General features: G+C 34.2%; 1 non-coding gene across 1 annotated transcript; it reads left to right on the top strand.

The window, feature by feature from the left end:
* The first annotated feature begins 520 nt into the window (after positions 1 to 520).
* LOC128294884 (small nucleolar RNA R71) lies at positions 521 to 626 on the top strand. Its single transcript, XR_008285191.1, has one exon. It is a non-coding gene; the product is annotated as a small nucleolar RNA R71 (small nucleolar RNA).
* Positions 627 to 10884: the final 10258 nt, after the last annotated feature.

Genomic DNA, 10884 nt, shown 5'->3' on the forward strand with positions numbered 1-10884 from the left:
GAAATTCACAGGATTAACATCAAAGAGCCATAATTTTTATGAGATCTTGAGCCTTTAGAGCATATATTCTTTCTTTCATGCTCACTTTTATTGTTTCTATGAGTGCGTCAATGTTGATTTGTTATTCTAGAACTTGCTTCGATTATGCATGTCAAGACCACACCATTTGATTTGATATGTCGAGATGATAAAGGCACTTAGGTTTAACCCACTTACCCTATAAAAGTCTACCTTCATAATTAACCCTTAGTGAACCCACAAACCATCAATCTTTTTACTCAGTGCTTCTACCTAACTCGCTAACATAGCAACTACATGTATAATAAAAACATCGGCTACCTTAGTAGGCTTTGTTGTCATAACTTGCCACTGATAGTTATTGAGTGTCATCTCCTTAATAAATTCTTAGGCTACTTCAAGTGTTTTATTATTCAGTGTTCCACTAGCTACTACATTAATTATTTGCCTAGTCGAGGGATTCAAACCATTGTAAAACATTTGAACATGAAGACACAAAGGTAATCCATGATAAGGACACCTTATCAGAAGATCCTTAAATCTCTCCTATGCATCATACAGTGTCTCAAGCTCAAATTGAGAAAAAAAAAGATGTCATTCCTCAGTTTAGCTATTTTGGTTAGTGGAAAGTACTTTAATAGAAACGTTTCAATCCTCTAAGCCAAGTAGTGATGGAACCTTATGGAAGTGAATTGAACCATTGTTTTTCCTTATTCCTCAAAGAGAATGGGAACAACCATAAGTGTATGACATCATTAGTAACATCATTGGTATTAAATTTGTCACAGATCTCCAGAAAGTTAGTTAAATGACCATCCAGATCTTCATCTTGCAACCCATCAAACTGAATATACTATTGCACCATCTAAATTGTGTTCAGCTTAATCTTAATTTTTTTTGCAAAATAAAATTCTTGCACACATTTGTCTCTATATAAAAGGTACTTAGTCACCTTTTCGAACACTTTTGCTAAATCAATCAAAACCCTTCCAAACACTTTTGCTAAATTAATTAAAACCCTAACTTCTTCTTTGCTAAATCTTCCTGCCTTCTTTATCTTTAGTATCAACTTTCTCAAAGGTAATATTTTCTTTCTTTCATTCCCTTTTCTTTCTCTATTTCATACAATGGCTAGAACAACCATTAGGGGTAGGGGTAGAGATCAAAATAACCAAAATGTAATTCCCAGAAATCTCTTTTCTTTCAGACCTCAAGGTCCCAATGATACTCCATCATGTGTGGAGACTCCTTCATATGAATGTAGTTCCACCTAGGATGAAACACACATGTATTTAGGAACTCGAGGTATTCTCTACCTGAATTTTACATACGAATTCAGATGGCCATCGAGGTATCGCTTGAGTGACAACACCCTAGGTGGAATTTGGTAGCCTACTTCATTGACTGCTACATGCGTAATGAACCACTACTTCTGGGTGTTTCCCAAAATAATTATCAGTTAAAAATAAAGAGACAAGGAATCGCTGTTAGGAATGCTCATTTCAACATACGCTAAGATTGTGAGCCAATCATACAAAATAGTATTTCAAACCTACACATAAGGAAGGGAAAATTCATATGAGTTATCTATACTTGAAAGTGGATTTGGCTTTCCCAAACATTGGTCCTTCCTTGGGAATTTGTTTGTGCTCACTATCTGCTAGTTGATTTAAAAGTGACCTTAAAGCAGTATAAAAGACTAAAGGGGGCGTACACTTGAGCTGGTGGATATGGTATCAGTTAGGAGTGTCTTCTAGTATTGTTTACATAATCTAAGCCCAAACGCTCATCGAACAATTGACCCCATCAATTGGTTAGATGATTATAATGTGCCTTCAACTTTTGAGGCCTGGCTTTTCAATACTATGAGCAATTTAACACAAGTCTTAACTGGGCGTATAGGAGAAATTCCTTTCTTTTTCTATGAAGTTTGTGAGATTCGTTCTCGCAATTGGATTTCATAGCTCTTTTGAGAGAGGCTCGTGCTAAGGAGAGAGCTATTACTGCTTCTTCGAAGATATCAAAAATAAAGAAAAATCAAAAAATACCCAGAGCAGAAGAAAGTACTCGAGAAAATAAAGAAAGTGAATGCCCACAACTTCAACGACGTAGACTTAAGAAGGGAATCCCCACTCCTCAAACTCCAACCTCTCCAATTCCTGTACTCTTACAGTACCAGTGGAGTTTGCAGATTCTGCAAACTTCCCAGTTCACAAGTATTATGCCCAGAGCAGCTAGTGGTTCCTAAAAGTTCTCAGCACCAATATGCCACTTCTGAAGAAACCAATAAGTTTTTCCCATTGCGTGACTTATTAAAATCAAGGTTATCTTCTATTTCCCTGAGCTCTATCTTCCCAAGTCAAAACAACATGATACCATGTTAGATGAAAGAGTCTCTCTGCTCTTATCTTTCCTCCAATCTAAAATTATTTAATACCCCAAACCTATATCCGTCGCCAGAACAGGGTTATGAGGCATTTCCGATCAATATCCACATCATTCACATACATTCATACATTCCTAATCAAAATCCATACATCTCAATCATATTGTCCCTTCTAAGGTCCTATGAGACCTTAAAACATGCTTAAACGAGGTTCGGGACTAAGCCGATAACATTTACAAACTTTAAGAAACTTAGAAAATTTTCTTTAATTACAAGGTCACACGCCCGTGTGAGAAGGCTGTGTGCCTCACAAGGCTACCAAACACGCCCATGTCATAGAACATGTAAAAATAGGGCATACATACTGACTTGTACCACACACCCGTGTGCTAGGCCGTGAGAAATCTAAGGGGGTTACTGACTTGGGTCACACGGCCAGCTACACACCCATGTGCTAGCTTATGTGTCTCACACGGTCAATAGACACACCTGTGTGTCTAAGCCATGTCAAAAATGTAGGGTATACTGACTTTAATTTGAAGGGTACCCTAGGGGACACATGACCATATAACATGACCGTATGTCGCACACGGCTGAGACAAATGCTCGTGTTTCTGCTTGTATGGACAAAAATAGGCCATTTACAAAGCCAATTTGCCACCCTTTCTCATGCTCACCAATCAACCTAAATGGTACCATTTCAAAACCTATATAAGAACCAAATACCAACCAATTTGTCACATAACATACCATCTACACACAACCATTTTCACTACTCAATTTCATAATAAAAAATACCCTTTCAATATGTTAAAATCATCAATTTTGTATAACTTCTAAATGCATTTCTTCATCATCTTAACACCTATCTTATGCCATGAAACCTACCCTTTCAACATTTCATAATCAAGCCATCACATAAGCATTATTTATATTATATAACTTACAAACATAACATTTAGGCCAACTTAAATCACCAAATATATACCAACATTTACAAACCAAAATCACATGGCTCAAATCAAATTTCCAAAAACATATCACAAAGACAATAGCCTATACATGCCATATACCATATATACAGGCTTCAAAAGTACCAACAAATTGATCGATAGTGTGATGACATTTCCCGACGATCCCTTAATCCGAGCTAGCTTTAATTATCTATAAAACATGGACAAATAACATACAGTAAGCTTCATAACTTAGTAAGTTTGTAAGTAAATAAATCAATTCATCAAATAATATAGTTCAAACATTTTCACATTATTGAATCAACATTACATTAACACAAACCTTATTCATGTCTCAAACATGAGTAAATACCATTTCATTTAACTTTCTCAATATAGTATTTGAATAGGTTTCGTACATACTCGTACCACCTCGTACTAACCTCTTTCTCAACCACAACAGTCATTTATCCATTGAACCATTAAGGATAGAAATTGGACACTCAAGAATCATAATCGATAAGTACCTACACCATGGCCCGTAGCCAAATCAAGGTAACTCCTCTCAAAATACCTATATCATGGCCCGTAGCAAAATCAAGGTATTATTAGCAACCGAGATGCCGATATCATGGCCCGAAGCCAATGCATTAACTTTTTGACATTTCCTTATTATCATAATTGTACTTAAGATCTAACTGAGAAGTTTCGCTTGTCGATTTCATCGTCGAACACTGCCGCATAGTCATATTCACCATTCAAACATAAACAAATTTTATGCAATATCAAAGCATATAATTTTCATTTATAATGAAATTAACACCTACGAACTTACCTCGGTCGTAGAAACAACGAAACTAGCTAATTAATTAAGTACTTTGTTCTTGCCTCGATCTAAGTCCGAGTTCTTTCTTTCAGGATCTATATAAATTCAAAATTAACTCTTTTATTCCTCAATTCATTCAATCTCATCCAAAGCACACAATTTGGGCATTTTACACATTAACCTCTATAATTTTAGATTTCTTACAATTTAGTCCCTATTTCAAAACAACTCAAAATACACAAAATTTCAACATGCTCAAGTTAGACTGAATTTTCCTTTGACAACCCATTAATTCCATTTATTTCACAGTTAGACCCCTAAATTTTCAAATTTCACAATTTAGTCCACAAAAAGAATTTTTATCAAAAATCACTTAATTAAACATGTATATCAAACACCAAGCTTGCATAATTTATTATTAAATATCATAAAACTCAAGCATTGATCAATAGAAAATTTCAAAATCATCAACAATTTCAAAAATTGAAGCATGGGCTAGCTAGAATACGAAGCAACGATTACAAAAACATAGAAATCATCAAAAAACCGAGCTCAAAACATACCTTAATCAAGCTATGCAAGTGCCGAATGGATGAAAGCATTAAAACCCTATTCTTTTCTCTTATTTTTGGTTCAAAAAGATGAGTAAATGATGATCCAATTTGTTATATTTTATTATAATTAACTTAATTATCAATTTCTTATTTTAACCTTTAGTAATAAACTTATAAATCACTTAATAGAAGGCCATTTATGTCCATCTCCACTATCCATGGTTTAATTACAACATAAGGACCTTTCTTTTAATAAACCATGGCAATTAAGCACTTTTAACAAGTGGAATGCAACTTTTTCATTTTACGCGATTAAGTCTTTTTTTCTCAAATTAACAACTTAAACGATAAAATTAACACACGATATTTTCACACATATATAATCACATGCTGTTAACACCAAAAATAATATTAAAATAATTTTACAGCCTCATATTCGTGGTCCCAAAACCACTGTTTCAATTTGGCTAAGACCGGGCTGTTACAATTGTCTCATCTTTCCTTAATGGCTAATTCTTTACAAGCTCCATCTGTGGAGTATGGGCTGTGAAGTGGGCTCCTCTAGGAAACCAGTAATTACCATAAAGCCAAGGTTGCAGGCTTAGAGGAGAAAGTCAAAACTTGTTATCAAACTATAGATGAGCTATGTTAAACTAATCAGATTTATAGAAATAAATTGAACGACTTGATTCCTATATCATGTTTGACAGCCTCCGGATATACTAACGTCTAAAGTGCGAATACTGCAATAAAATATAGAATTACAACGAAGTATCAACAAGTATACGGGTCTAGTTGTAATATAGTTTTCTAACGGAGTGGATGACTACTCTGAGGATCGTACCCAAGGGAGGCGATCGCTACATCAATTTTAACCTAAACACTAAAAGATCTAATTAGTCTTTTTTAATTTAGTTATAGTACGAAGAATATAAAATAAAGGATTTTTGGGGTTTTTATAATGAAAATAAAATAGCATAAAAAGATAAAATTCAATAGATTAAAAAGTAAAAATAAATCAAAACCAATTATAGGTAATGAGCTCGCTTTGGTAATCACCATCAACTGTCGCTTCGGGTTTTTTGTCAATCAACCAATCACTACCATAGCAAGATATTCCGAACTTCCACTAACATAATGAGTCAACAAGAAATACTTATCTTCCAACCTCACAGTCCAAACTGGTTTGGGGTTAAGGTGTTCATGGATGGACACTACCAATTTTGGATTAATTCCCACCTTGATGACTTCCGTAGGTTGTAAAGCCTAGGGTTTGTTTCATGTTCCCCCTTTGCCAAACAACTGATTCATTAAGTAACCCTACAAAATAGTTAACATAATATACCTTCACTCGCTAATCCCCCATAGAAGGATTAGTTCCTCATGACATTCATAAACAATATATAATCAATGTAAAGAGAAAGGATGCTAATTAAATCAACAAGATAGAGTAAATGAAAGAGCTTGATTATATTGATATTAAGCACAAATCCATAGAGTTGAATGATTCCCTAATACAAATCTCTTGAAAGAAAATAATGAAAAAATAAACTAAAACTCTAGAACCTTAAAAAATTGAAACTAAATATAAAAGAAAGAAACTAGGTTAATTAAAATGTGCCAAAGGAGCTTATTTATAGCCTTCAGGTGGCCGTTGTCCTTAACCTTAGGTTAGTTGATATTCCCGAGCTTTAAGTTCAATTCTACAGACCAAAACACCTCTACTTCATGCCTAATTTCTGTCCTAGAGTCAAAGTTGCGACACCCTAGGATCATTGTCACGACATAACAACTAGTATGCTCATCTGTATCCATCTTCAGGGGTATGTCACAACATCGAAGGCAGACTTGAGTTTTCTTTATTTTGTTCCTTATGTTGCGATGTCAGTCCTCCTGTGTTACGACATAGCATCCAGTATCATCCTACAATGCCTTCTGATGGTCTCTTGCACACTCAAGAAGTACGTTAGCTCTCCCATAAGTCTTATTTGGCCCTTATGGTCAATAAAAGATTCAATTTGCACATTGTATTGAATGCAAGAAAAACTAAAGAAACTTACTAAAACGTAATGAAATTTCTTGTAATCAAGCTCCTTAAGTGTGAAAACTAGTTTAATCTGCTACATCAAATTTTGGCAAGTCAAACTAACCCACACTTAAGGCATTGCTTGTCCTCAAACAACATAAACAAAGATGACAAATAAACATGATTGACCTTGAGCAAGTATGGTACAAGATTGACTTCAGAGCATATGACTTAGGCATTTCATGTCTTTTAAGAACTTTAACATGATGAATAGTTAACTTACCATCTTTGTCTTCAAACATCTAAGTTCAGTATGTTACAAAATTTACATGTCTTAAGGGTCTCTCCTATAGAAATCCATCAACAAATCATACAAGTACTTTGATTATCCGAGCAGAATACAAATAGTTGTTTGTGCACATGTCTAGTATAACAACCCGATTTTGGGTCTAGTCGGAACAGTGGTTTTGGGACCACGAATTCGATGTAGAAAAATTTATTTTTATTATATTTTTATGGTATAAAATTTTATGGAATGATTTCATGAAAATTTCATTCAAAAATTTTAACATTTGGGCACTCAATTTGGTCAAAAGGAGTAAATTGCAAAAAGTGAAAAACTTGAGTTCTATAAGCTAGAGGTGTCTAATTGTTATGAAATTTTAAATTTAAGGTCCTTAAATTTTAAGTTGGTGGTAAAAAATGGACATGGTTAGGTATGTTTCTAAAGTTTTTCATTGAGGGTATTTTAGTAATTTGGTAATTAAATAAATTAAAGAGCCAATTTAAAAGCTATTTTTTCCATCTTCCTCCCATGGCTGAAATTCACAAGGGTAAACCATGGCTAGGGTTTTTCAAGATTCCAAGCTCGATTGTAAGTCTGTTCTAGCCCCGTTTTTCATGATTTTTATGTTTTTGAAATCCTTGTAACATGATTTATCTATTTCTACCACTAATTTAAGACATAATCAAAGTCTAAATTTTACCCATGATGGATATTTGTGTATTTTTATGTTTAATGGTATAAAATGCATGTTAATTGTTTGAAAAATGACTTTTGCTAAGTGATTTTCAATGAAAATGCCTAAAAAGGACCTATTTGTAAAAAGTTGTAAAGTAGGTGTTAAAATGCAAATTAAAGAAAAATATGGGCTACTATAAGCATGTATAAGGTTCAGCTAGGCATGGGTATTGAAGAAATTGAGTACATTTCATTTTACGAGCCTAGGGACTAAAATGTAAAAATGTGAAACTTTAGGGGCAAAAATGTAATTTTTGCCATAATGCGATTTTGGGCTGATTTGAATAGTATAATGATTAAATAAGATAAATGTGATATTATAGATAAAGAAAAATGAGGTTCAAAATTAGAACGGGGGAAAAGACGAGTATTTGACGGTTAGGTCCTTTTTGCCATTTTTATGCCGAGGTAAGTTCGTATGTATTGTTTTAATTAAGTTTTAAATGCTTTATTATTTTATGAATTGTGATTTACTCTTGGATGTATTCGACAAAGTTACGACAAGCGCGAATTCCCAATTAAACCATAGGAATAGATAGGATACAAATGTCATGACATTAGGGTTACTGAGACTACATGTAAGACCATATCTGGGATATGGCATCAATGTGAGATTACGTGTAAGACTATATCTGGGATATGGCATCGATATGAGACTTCGTGTAAGACCATAGCTGGGCTATTGGCATCGATACGAGATTTCATGGAAGACCATATCTAGGATATAGCATTGGTATGGTATTGTGTGTACGAGATTACCAAGTATCCTTTAGTATTCCAAGTGGTTCAATGGGTATGTCAAAGAAGAGAAAAAGTATGTTAGTATTACGAATTGGTACAGGTATGTACGTAAAGTCTATATGCATTGACTTCATGAAATTGTGAGTTCATGATTTCCACGAGAATGATTTTGTGAAAACCTTGTGATTTTTGGCCTATACTTGTGACGTATGAAGTTCATGATAAATTTGGTTAAGGATTATGTGATTGACTTCAGGGCCAAATTGAGTTATGATATAGTATGTTTTGTTCACACAAATTGTGATTTATCGGATATGAGAAAAAGGAATGATTGGCATAATTGCCTATTAAAATGACTATGGAAGTATGAGAAAATATGAACTTGGAACAATTGGAACTCGGATATTGCTGTCTCATAGCATCTTCGGGCTCCCACGTAGCCTCTTCAATACCGTGTCGATGCCACATAACATTTACCAACAGAATTTTCTTTTTTGTAGCTCTTTAACCTCGTGAGCTAAGATACGGATTGATTTTTCTTTATATGTCATATCAGACTGAATTTCAATTTTAGACGGAGAAATTACATTTGAAGGGTCAGATCTGTATCATCAAAGCATCGATACATGAAACACGTTGTGAATATTTTCTAGCTCAGGTGGCAACATCAATCTATAAGTAATTGGCCCGACAAGCTCTATGATTTCATACGGTCCAATAAACCTCAGACTCAATTTGCCTTTCCTACAGAATTGAAGTATTCTTTTCCGTGGAGATACTTTTAGAAATACTTTGTCACCAATTCAAATTCAATATCTTTTCGTTTCAAATCTGCATATGATTTCTGACGATCGAAAGCTATTTTTAGACTATCTCGAATTGTTTTTACTTTCTGTTCAGTTTCTTTTATCAAGTAAATCACGCGTATCTTATTTTCCCTGAGTTCTGACCAATACAATGCTATACGATATTTTCTACCGTATAAGGCTTCGTACGGTGCCATTTAATGCTTGATTGGAAACTATTATTATACACAAATTCAATCAATGGCAAATACTATTTCCACGTACCTTTAAACTCAAGAATGCAACATCTCAACATATCTTTGAGAATTTGGATAATCCGCTCTGATTGACCATCCGTCTATGGGTGAAAAGCAGTACTGAAATGCAATTTCGTACCTAATACTTCTTGTAGTTTCTTCCAAAATTGTGAAGTGAATCTCAGATCTCTATCTAACACAATAGACAATGGTAGCCCATGCAATCTCACAATATCTAAAATGTATAAGTTAGCTAATATATCAAGTGAGTAGACAGATCTTACTGAAATAAAATGAGCTGATTTCGTCAAACGGTCAACCACAACCCAAATAGAATCTTTCTTTCTCGTAGATAGGGGTAAACCCAAAACAAAATCTATTGTCACTCTATCCCATTTCCATTCGGGAATCATAATAGGCTGTAATAAACCGGAAGACACCTGATGTTCAGCTTTAACTTGCTGACAGATCAAACATTTCGAAACAAAGTCGGAGATATCTCTTTTCATCCCATACCACCAGTAATGTAGTTTCAAATCATTATACATTTTAGTACTCCCCGGATGAAGATAGACGACTGCTATGAGCTTCTTTCAAAACCATCTGAATCAACTCTGGATTTCTCAGAACACAAATTCAATCTCAGAATCTCAAACAATCACCATTCAATCCGATATTCAGAATCAAAATATAAATCATACTAAACTCGTTTTGCTAAAATCTCATTATCAACCTTCTGAGCTTCGCCAATCTGCTGAATAAATAATGGTCTCGCTTTCAATTCAGTTAAAATCGAACCATTATTAGATAAAACTAAATGATCATTCATAGCACGCAATGCAAACAATGATTTCTGACTCAAAGCATCAGCAACAACATTTGCTTTTCCCGGATGATAATCAATAACAAGCTCGTAATCTTTTAGCAGTTCTAGCCATCTTCTCTGTCGTAGGTTCAAATCTTTTTGAGTCATCAGATATTTCAAATTTTTATGATTAGAATATACGTGACATTTCTCACCATACAGATAGTGACACCAAATCTTCAAAGCAAATACAATTACAACCAACTCAAGGTCATGTGTCGGATAATTCTTTTCATGCGACTTTAACTATCTCGAGGCATAAGTTATAACTTTGCTTTCTTGCATCAAAACACAACCCAAACCATTCAACGAAGTATCACTATAGATCACAAATTCTTTACCTAATTCTGGTTGTACTAACATTGGAGCTTCTGTCAATAAGGCTTTCAACTGATTGAAGCTTTTCTGACACTTTTCAGACAATTCAAATTTCACATCTTTCTAAAGCAATT

Source organism: Gossypium arboreum, chromosome 6 (genome assembly GCF_025698485.1).
Source record: "Gossypium arboreum isolate Shixiya-1 chromosome 6, ASM2569848v2, whole genome shotgun sequence".
Lineage (NCBI taxonomy): Eukaryota > Viridiplantae > Streptophyta > Magnoliopsida > Malvales > Malvaceae > Gossypium > Gossypium arboreum.